General features: G+C 43.9%; 1 long non-coding RNA gene across 1 annotated transcript; it reads right to left on the reverse strand.

The window, feature by feature from the left end:
* Positions 1–1868: 1868 nt before the first annotated feature.
* LOC106726596 lies at positions 1869–3304 on the reverse strand. Its single transcript, XR_001362659.1, has 3 exons — positions 3138–3304; positions 2444–2506; positions 1869–1992 (listed from the first exon to the last, which is right to left on the reverse strand). It is a non-coding gene; the product is annotated as an uncharacterized LOC106726596 (long non-coding RNA).
* Between the last annotated feature and the right edge of the window lie 7835 nt (positions 3305–11139).

Consider the following 11139-nt stretch of genomic DNA (forward strand, 5'->3'; position numbering starts at 1 on the left):
GGTCAATGGGGAAAAAATAGGTGACATATCTAATACTTTCAACAATAATTTTTTTTTTAAAGCAATGTGGCCTGACCAGTGTGGTTCAGTGATTGAGCATCAATCCATGAACCAAGAGCTCACCAGTTGATTCCAGGTCAGGGCACATGCCTAGCTTGAAGGCTTGATCCCCGGTGAGGGGGTGTGCAGGAGGCAGCCAATCTGTGTTTCTCTCTCATTAATGTTTCCCTATCTCTTTTCCTTCCTCTCTCTCTAAAAATAAAACATTTTAAAAAAATCAATGTGGATTATTTGTGTCACAATAAAACCTCTCAGAAAAACATGAATTATGCCTGGCTGTATAATATGAAACTTCACATGTAGTAAGTGGTAATATTCCAGTGTGGCAGTCAAGGCTTAGTGGTCTGACCTTTTATTCAGGGTCATCTTCCATTTCTGTCCACTGCATTCTCTTACCCTTCACTTTGTTGACATTTTTTCCAAACCCATGCTTTCTTGGGTCTCCAAAGACCAGAATCACAGTTCACTCAGCTTGTCCTTCTGGGCTTCTAAAATTTTACTCTTATGTTTTATAAGAACAATTTCTATGAAGTCTTTCTGACCTCCCCTAGGAATTAAATACTCTGTCCACTGTCTTTTTTGTATATACCTCCATTAGAGATATATAAAGATCTTCAAGTAGACAAAGCAATCTGAAAACCCATACAGTGCCTTTTCACTTTGTATCCTCAGGGCCTGGCATATAGTTGACACTCAGTAAGAGGAAGGGGAAGATGTAGTTCCTGAACATCCTATATAGGTCTCCAGATACTGCAATGCTAAGGATTGATTGTCAGCCTTCAGTTGGTTGCCTTTTGCAAGTTAAATCATGGGGATGTTCATGAACATTAAGGTGCCTCGCGCCTAGGTGCCTAACAGGCTCCTCTCTTAGCTCACCCAGTAGCGGTGCAGGCCACTGCCAAGCCCACCAACGACATCATGGTGCATGTGATTCCAGACCAGCACTTTCACTGTACAAGTGAGCCATGTGTACTCTGCAGCCTGCACAGTATGGGCAAGATTGGTGGCGCGCAGAACAGAACCATTCCTACAGTCAGCTGCTGTGTGACCTGCTGGCCTAGAGCCCAGACATAAACTACTGGGACAAGAACAGCTCCACCTTTCCCTGAGGGCCACACCAACCCAACCCACCTGCAGCAGGCCCTGCAGCCCTCCACATTTTCCCACCCTGCTCCCAGGGACCCCCAGTGCCTGCTCCGAAGAAGTAAATGGTTTAGAGATTAATAATAATAATAATAATAAATCATTCTTCCTGATTTTGAAAACACTCTTTAGCTTTCATCAACTTCCCACATAGCAATCTGGTAACTGGGAACAGTTTACAAATTAAAATACAGATGATTGAAAACCTTCTTTTTATACCATCTTTGTAACATTCCTTCTCAGTAAGCTTTCAACTACAGCTAAGTGCAAAATAGACTGACTAACGTTTCTTTTACTTGTCCTGTCTACTCTAAGATAAAGGAGCTTGGGAAAAAAAGCAAGAGTCTCTGACAAGTTAAGTCCTAACAGTCTCAACAGATAGTGTTCTAAACCTTTATTCTAGCTCTCCAAACAAGAAAACAAAGTGTTTATGTTTTTATTGATTTTATTTCTTTAATATATTTTTATTGATTTCATTTTTTAAAAATATACTTTCATTGACTCCAGAGAGGGAGAGAGAGATAGAAACATCAATGCTAAGAGAGAGAATCATTGATTGGCTGCCTTCTGCACACAACCCACTGGGGATCAAGCCCTTAACTTGGGCATGTGCCCTGACTGGGAATTGAACCTTGACCTCCTGGTTCATAGGTCGACGCTCAACCACTGAGCCATCGCTGCCTGGCAAGCCTAGGTTTTTCACACATGCAGTCTAAAGTAATTTCCCCATGCTATGGTGTCTGTAGAAGCCGAATGAATCATCATACACATTCCTGTCTTTTTAGGGCCCTGGAAAGACAAGAAACAACAACAAAACTGTAACAAATCAGGTTATTTTCTGTTTGGGAAGCCCAGAACCTGTTCATGAGAAATCCGGGACTGGCTGTAGGTATTATTATTATTATTATCATCATCATCACCATTAGTTTCAATGACTCATTCTGTACCTGTGCTATGTCTTTGTTTCCTTATCTGAGAAGCACTGTGGCTCATCCCTGCCTAGACTGTACCTTATACTAGGAAGGCCTTTGTTCACTGTGGCAACCAGTCTGTGGCTCTGATGGTTTTCTGGAGGAGGAGGAAAGTCTGAGGGGGGAAAATGAGTTTTTATCTTAAGAGTTGGGAAGCATGGTCAAGAATACATTTTAGTTATTGTTGGAACTGAGCTCTGGCCCAACCTTCTAGAATATTTTCTTTTTTGAAGAGGGCTGTAAAAAGACAGGCCTGACTGTGCACCTACCTTGCTGATGGTCTCTGGAGCTTGGAGATCCTTTAGCAAATAAAAGCAGAGGTGATTTGAGGCCTGGTGGGGAAGAGGAAGAGAAATTGCTGAATGACTCGAAATTCCACAATCCGGTCTGCATCTTGACAGCTAAAGAAGCAGGCTCACTACCCCACCCTGCATTCCATCCAGCTCAGAGAGGAACCTGGTCCCCAAACTGAGCAACTAGAGGGCTTTTCTGAACATTTAAATCTGATCCCTAGGGACTCCAGCTTGAAACAAAGACATAATCAAAACATTTCCCTTACCCCAAATATCCAAACCCCTCAGGCTCCTCGGGGATCCAAAGCTCAGCTGACCTGGCAGAAAGCTTGTGCTTAATGCCAATTTACTGTTACCAGCTACCCCTCTCCAACCAGACCTCGGCATCCCAAGGATGACTGGGGTGCAGTAAAGAATTTTATAGTCTTTAACCAAAAATGAAGCAGTTTCCCTTTCTCTTTCCTCTCGTGAGAAAATTAACCCTGTGTCCCCTCCAGAGTCCAAAGTTGAGGAGAGGGTTACACTATTCCTAGCTTCCTGTATCCAGAAAAGAGGATGACCCCCAACAGGCTCAAACAGATCTGGAAAAAGGACCTGCCCTTAGCCGACATCCACAGTAGAAGCTGGAGGAAAGGTTTCCCCCTCCCACGCAACTGGAACCTGGGCTAACCTGGAGGCCCGAGTGCCGGGCTGGGGGAGGAGGACGGTGGATTCATAAACAAACCCGCCTGGGCCACGAGGTGCCCAGAAGGGAATGGGGTGGAGTTTGTTGGCCTCTTAGACCCAGCGAGATCTGGAAAACTGCTGTGGGCTGGGCTGGGCCTCTTATTTCCGGGGCTAGGGTGGACCATCTGGCTCTCCTCAACCACAAACCCCTCCTTCCTGCTTTGCCCTCCCTTGAGAAGCCAGCTGAGGTTCGTTGAGGCCTGACACCTGACTTTTCTACAGGGAGTTTTCTTTGTCCCCAGGGTGAGGGGGTGGTTCATGTGGGGGAAAGGCCCTGGAACATCATGTTAATTCCTTCTTGGGGTGACTTGGGAAAGGACAGGAGCTTCACAGACTTCTGCCCCCCAGAGGGGTTTTCCCTCAGCTTCCCTAACACGGATGCCTAACGTAGGGGTAACTTTTACCAAGGCCTTCCTTCTTTCTGCTCTCCCCGCCCCCCACCGCTTCAGGCGATCAGAGGTGCCTGCACAAAGGTCCCTGGAAGTCTTCCAGGAAGAGCTTACCTTAGTCACTCACTAGACTAGTAACTAACATCTGTAGATTTTGTAGCATATCTTTCTAACTGATTTAGGAAATAAATTAAGCCCTTGAGAAGTGTGCCCAATCAAGGTCTCAAGGCAGAGTTGGTGGGGCTCCCTGACATCAGTTCTACTCCAGCATTTCCCCAAGTATGAGGCACTTACCACTAGTGGAATTTGAACATTTCTGTATGTTCTTGTTAATCCTCACCCAAGGATATTTTTTCATTGATTTTTAGGGAGAGTGGAAGAGGGGGAAAGACAGAAACGATGATGTGAGAGAAACACATCAATTGGTTGCCTCCTGCACGAGCCCCAACCAGGGCTGGCCGGGTAGGACCCTGCAACCAAGTTACCTGCCCTTGATCAGAATCGAACCCAGGACCCTTTGGCCCGCAGGCCAATGCTCTATTCACTGAGCCAATCTGGCTAAGGCTCTGTGTGTTCTTTAAATGAATTTTAGAAGGAATTTGAACTACATATCAAACCTATCATTTCACAGATGTTATTGTTAGGATAAAAAAATTAATACTATGGAACACGGAAAACCTGATAACAGTAAAAATTATGAAGGTGGAGCCCTGGTCAGTGTGGCTCAGTTGGTTAGGCTTTATCCCATGCATTGAAAGTTTGCTGGTTCGATTCCCAGGTTTCCAGCTGGATCCTGGGCAGGGGATTCTCTCTCATCATTTGATGTTTCTATCTCTCTCTTCCTCTCCGTTCCTCTCTGAAACCAATAAAATTGTATTTAAAAAAATAAAACAGAAGAGGCAAAACAGCATAATCTTATTTTGAACAAACCAACTGTAAAAAGATATTTTGGGGACAGATGGGAAAATTCGCATATAGACTGGGTATTAGATGATATTAGGAATGATTATTAATTTGGAGGGGATGAAAATACTAGGGGATTATATAAGAACTTTTTAAAAAATCCTCACCTAAGGATGTTTTTATTGATTCAAGAGAGAGAGAGAGAGAGAGAGAGAGAGAGAGAGAAGATCGAACTCAAAAGCTAGGTATGTGCCCTGACTGGGAATCCAACCAGCAGCTTTTTGGTGTTTGGGAAGACGGTCCAACCAACTGAACCACCTGGCCAGAGCAGAACGTTTTTTAAAATTTCAGTCGCTCAGTGGTTGAGCATCGACCTATGAACCAGGAGGTCACAGTTAGATTCCTAGTCAGGGCACATGCTTGGGTTATGAGCTCAACCCCCGGTGGGAGGGTGTAGGAGGCAGCCGATTGATAGTCTCTCTCATCATTGATGTTTCTATCTCTCTCTCCCTCTCTCTCTTCCTTTCTGAAATCAATAAAAATAAACTTATTATTCACTTCAGGTGTACAGTATAGTGATTAGACATTTATATACCTTATGAAATGATTATCCAGATAAGAATAGTACTCATCTGACACCATACATAGTATGAACAAAAAAGGAATTCTAAAAAAGTAATCTCACAGGGTGATCTGATCATAAATTCCTAACTGGACAAGTCATGATGAGTAGTCACGCCCCAAGCATATAACTTTTTTAGTAAAAGGCTTATCTTTGCCTTAAGCAAGCCCTGTTCATTGTTTTTGTGCATCTAGGTTAATACGTTTTTGATCAAGCAAACCACCCTCAAGATAGCAATAATGGGGCACACTCCCTCCCAGGAGCACTTCGGTGTCTTGCCCTTCCCATTCTCCTTCCCTTCCCCTTTTCCTCCTCTCCTCTCCCCTCACTCCTCCCCCTCTACCTCAGGGCCCCAGGCTCACTACCATTAGCTTCCTCATTCCCAAGCTCCAAAGGCCCTTCCTTTGTCTCTAGAACTTATTTGCTAAGTCCATTTCTTCTAGGAATTACTTTTTCTACCTCTGCAATTTACCCAATAATTATTCTCTTAACAACAGCAACAAAAAAAGACAGCAATTATGGTACATTTACACAATGAAATACTACTCAGCCACAAAAAAGAAGGAAATCTTATCTTTTGTGTCAGCATGGATGGACCTGGAGAGTATTATGATAAGTGAAATAAGGCAGAGAAAGACAAGTACCATATGATTTCACTTATATGTGGAATCTAATAAACAAAATAAACTAACAAACAAGATAGAAAAACTCAGAGATACAGAGAACAGACTGACAGCTGTCACAGGAGAGGGAGGTTGGGAGGCTGGGTGAAAAAGGTGAAGGGATTAAGCAAAGGGGAAAAAAGATTAGAGACAGACAACTGGTGATTATCAGAGAGAAAGGGAGGTAGGACTTGGTAGAAGAAGGTAAAGGGAAGGTAGATGATGATGGAAAAATACTTGACTTGAAGTGGTGAACACACAATACAATATACAGATGATATATTGCAGAATTGTATACCTGAGACATATATAATTTTATTAACCAACTAGAGGCCCCGTGCACGAATTTGTGCACAGGTGGGGTCTGGTCGGCCTGCCCAGATGGAGGCTGATTGGGGCTGGGCTGGCAGGAGGGAGGGGACGTGGGTGGTTGGCCAGCCCCATCCCCAATCAGGGTGGGGGGTCCGATCAGGGGCAGGGCCAGTCAGGGGGAGGGATTGATTGGGGCCCCCATCGGGCCAGTTGGCCACCGCAGTGCGTGTCATAGAGACCAGTCATTCTGGTTGTTCCACCGTTCCGGTCGCTTGGCTTTTATATCTATAGATGCCACCTCAATAAAGTCAATAAAATTTTTAAAATTTCTCTACAGGTCTGGATGTTTCTTACATTGACAGTAGTTATTACAGTATTAGTTTTTAAATTTTCATTTGTTGATTTTTAGAAAGAGAGAGAGCCTGGGCAGCATGGTTCAGTGGTTGAGCATCAACCTATGAACAAAGAGGTCATGGTTCGATTCCCAGTCAGAGCACATCCCAGGCTCCAGGTTCCCAGTAGGGGGCATTCAGGAGGCAGCCAATCAATGATTCTCTCTCATCATTGATGTTTCTATCTCTCTCCCTCTCCTTTCCTCTCTGAAATCCATAAAAATATATTTTAAAAAAGAAAGAAAGGAAGGAAGAGAAACATCCATTTGTTGTTCTACTTATTTATGCATTCATTGGTTGATTCTTGTATGTGCCCTGACTGGGGATTGAACCCACAACCTTGACATATTGGACAACACTCTAACCAACTGAGCTACCCAGCCAGGGCAGTTATTACAATATTATTAACTTTATTTCCTATGCATAAATGCTTTTTTATTAGCAATGCATATTGAAATATTTAAGAGTTTAATGCCATTATATCTGTAAATTATCTTAAATACTTTCCAAAACACTGACCTAAATATGGTAAACATTAATAATTGTTAATGCTAAATGATAGTTATATTACATTCACTTTCCTTTCTATTCTGATTTAAATGATCTTTAATAAAATGATTACAATATTTTAATTAAATAATAATAATGATGAAAATGCCCACTAGCTCCTTTCTCCTTTCACATCCCCAGTCTCAGGCCCCTTTCCTTCCTGTCTGCCGAAGTTCACACCTTCTTGGCTGTTCTCCCTGTTTTCCCCTTGCCACATCAGCCTGTGACATCCTGCCAAAGACATGCCACCTCTTGCCACACATCTCAAGGTTTGGTTGTTTAGAGAAAGGAAGTAGAAATCTGGGGCTTCTCCTACAGTGCCTTTTTAGAATCAGGTTTTGGGTGGTGGTACTGAAGCCACCTGTGTCTCAGCCAGTCAATACTACATACTGTATGGCTAACCCAGAGAAGGAAAGGACTGAGGAAAAATTGAGCATTCTCCCCTGGGACAGGCTTCTGACCTATGCTAAGAAGGAGGCAGGAGGCTGAAGAACTTCCTGCCTCCCAGCCTTTATGATTATTTGATTTGGGGTGGTGAATACACAATATAATATACAGATGCTATATTGCAGAATTGTATACGTGAAACCTATATGCCTGTAAATAAGCAGTGAAGGAGACACATATATAAATGATGCCTTTTGAAGGAACTTTGTGCCCAGTTTTCTCCCCAACAAACTTCTCCCTCTTTAAGCCCTTATCATCCCCCCTCACAGTAGTAATCAATCATCAAGTCCCATCAATCTTATTCCATAAATGTCTTTCAGATTCATCCCCTCCTCTCACTATCCCTCATCACTACCTAAATTAGGCATAGTCATCATTGCTTACTTGGTAATGTTAATGTTACTGTATAGAATGGATTCCTTGTCTCCAGCTTGATCCTCTTCAAAAGAGGCTGCACACTTTGGCCTCAGGGAGTCTTACCTTATTGAATACGGATCTCAGTAGCTGGTACAAATTAAATCAAATCTTTGCAGGCCCTACCTTTCACCTAGAAATGTAACTAAAGTTCCAGCCATGCTCACTCAACTACTTATTATTCACTATTAAGGCCAAGTGGTTTCCTCTGTGACATCCATTGATACACACATAGGTATGTGCCTGGAGTACCCTTCCCCCATAGTAGTTCAACAACTCACCTTTCAGAGCCTTTGTGCACTGCTGGTGGGAATGTAAATTGGTGCAGCCACTATGAAAAACAGTATGGAGGTACCTCAAAATATGAAAAATAGAATTACCATATGATGTAGTAATTATACTTCTGGATATTTATCTGAAAACAAAAACACTAACTCAAAAAGATATATGTGAAAGGGCGAGGGCTACGCCCTCCATCTTGCCCCAGGGTAAGTGCTCCATCTTACCTTGGCCATGTGGTTGGCAAGGAGCTTCTTCCCGGAAGTCTAAGCCTCTGCTAGCCACACCCAGGAACAAGACACCGACTTGCGCCTGGCCAATTGGCAAGGCCACAGCCCTTTCACCTCTTACTCCAACCCCCTATAAAACCCCTCTCCACACAGAGTTCTCTCTCTCTCTGCTTCCTGTCGCTGCGTCGACAAGGTGGGGGAGCCGAGCTAGCTCGAATAAAGACTCTTATGCTATTGCATCGGACTGGCTCCCTGATGTGGGTTCTTGGGGATCCTGAAATCTGGGCATAACATATGTACCCCCATGTTCATTGCAGCATTATTTACAATTTAAGGTATGGAAACAATTTAAGTGTCCATTGGTGGATGAATGGATAAAGAAAATATATAAGTGGATAAAGTACATATATAAAATGGGATATTATTCAGTCAAAAAAAATGAAACCTTGCCATTTGCAACTACATGGATGGACCTTGAGGTCATTAAGCTAAATGAAAAAAGTCAAACAGAGAAAGACAAATACCCTATGATCTCACTTATATGTGGAACCAGAAAATAGACAAAAAACACCCAGCTGGATGACTCAATTGATTGGGGCATTCTCCCATACACCAAAAGGGATGTGGGTCCGATCCCCGATCCGGGGGTGTATGAGAGGCAACTGGTTGATATTTATCTCTTACATCAATGTTTCTCTCTCAAATCAATCAATGCAATCAATAAATTGAAAATATTTTAAAATCAGTAACTATGTATGGTGACGGGTGTTAGCTAGACCTAAATATTAAATTATTGTGTTATACACCTGCAATTATACCTCAATTTTAAAAATTTTAATAATAATAAAGATACCAAAAGGAGAAAAGAAAATTCATCTTTTATGTCTTAGACCAGTGGTTCTCAACCTTCCTAATGCCATGACCCTTTAATACAGTTCCTCATGTTGTGGTGACCCCCAACCATAAAATTATTTTCGTTGCTACTTCATAACTGTAATTTTGCTACTGTTATGAATCGTAATGTAAATATCTGATATGCAGGATGTATTTTCATTGTTACAAATTGAACATAATTAAAGCATAGTGCTTAATCACAAAAACAATATGTAATAATTTATTCAATATGTGTTTTCCGATGGTCTTAGGCGACCCCTGTGAAAGGGTTGTTCGACCCCCAAAGAGGTCGCGACCCACAGGTTGAGAACCGCTGTCTTAGACTGTTGTAGGCAGTTAGACAGATATGAGCAGGGCAAGGACCATGGCCCAGGTACAGACACACCAATGCCTTTCCCTTTCCTTACCTTTTCACCTTCCTCCTTCCCTCTCCCCGCTTCCCCTTCCTGCCCCAGGCACCTTACCATTAGCTTTCTTACTCCCAAGCTCCAAGGGCCCTTCCTTTACCTCCATAACTTGTTTTTTAAGCCCATTTCCTGTAGAAATTACTTCTTCTACTTCTGTAATTTACCAAATAGATGTTCTCTTACAGTTTGGGTCTTGGCTCTGAATTCTTTCCTAGCCAGAACCCCAGTACCAAGGTTGCTGAACCCAGGTTTGGTCTGATCCCACAAGGTCCATCCATGTAGATGCCTTTCTACAGTCTAAACAAGACCAAGCTTCATCTCTGCTCTTTTAAGCATACTTGCAATGTTGGTATTTTTTTTAATGTAAATAGGTGTGGGGACCCCATTCAGAGTACGCTGAATGCTCAAGGCCACTCTGAGTGTAAGAATCTTAATCAAAATGTTCAAGATTACTTTGCTATACGCAGGTGCAAGGACACAGCAATCTATGCACTGCACAAGTGTGCCCTTTTATAACCCAAATGATTGATGTCACTATTTGGAAAGAAGCCTCTTTTGTCTAAGTAGTATAAAGTTGTTACTGACCAGCCAGAACAGCTGCTTGGAGGGGACTGCTCCTATGTAAGGCTAGACTACTTCTTGTGGGACTGTATTATGGGGAAGATCTATTACTGACCAGCGGCTGCTCAGATAATGGCTGTGGGTACAGAGGCTACTGCTACTATGTAGGAAAGATGTATTGTTACCTAGCTGTGTGCAGCTACTTAGCTTTGAAGAACTGTTTTGTCTAGTGGCTCCCTGTTAGCAATGGCTACATGGCCACTGGCTTCTACAATAAACACTCTCTTATATACCTACAATTTCCCTTGGCTTCTTTGTCGAATACCCGGGGTCCCAGGAGGTCTAGCCCCTGGCAGAGGCACTCAGACCTGACAGTTGGCTTACAGAGCAGGATCAGGAACTGAGTTCCAACAATTCTATCTAAAAAAGAGGGAATATGCTAATTGACCCTCACAGCCAATAAGGAAGGAATATGCTAATTGACTGTCCCGCCCTCAAAGATGGTGGTGCCCACAGCCACAAGATGGCGGCACCCAGTCCCCTCAGCCCCACCCAGGGTGGCAGGCGCACGGCAAGGCCGGGCCCGCCCCCAGGCAGGCCCAGCTGCTCCGTGTGCTTGTCTCCAGAGACCCCCAACCCCCTCAGCCCCCAGCCACCCAGGGCCGGCATGAGGCACAGGCAAGCCTTGGATGGCAGCTGCCCAGCCGCCCAGGGCCGCCCGAGGCTCAGGTAACCAGGGCTGGCTGAGGCTTGTGCTGCCAGCAGTGGCATCAGCAGAGGTGTGATGGGGGCGTCGCCTTCCCCTGATCGCCAGGTCGCCTCCCGCCCCTGAGGGCTCCCGGGCTGTGAGAGGGGGCAGGCCGGGCTGAGGAACACCCCTCCAGT

This window comes from Myotis brandtii, unplaced genomic scaffold (genome assembly GCF_000412655.1).
Source record: "Myotis brandtii unplaced genomic scaffold, ASM41265v1 scaffold29, whole genome shotgun sequence".
NCBI lineage: Eukaryota > Metazoa > Chordata > Mammalia > Chiroptera > Vespertilionidae > Myotis > Myotis brandtii.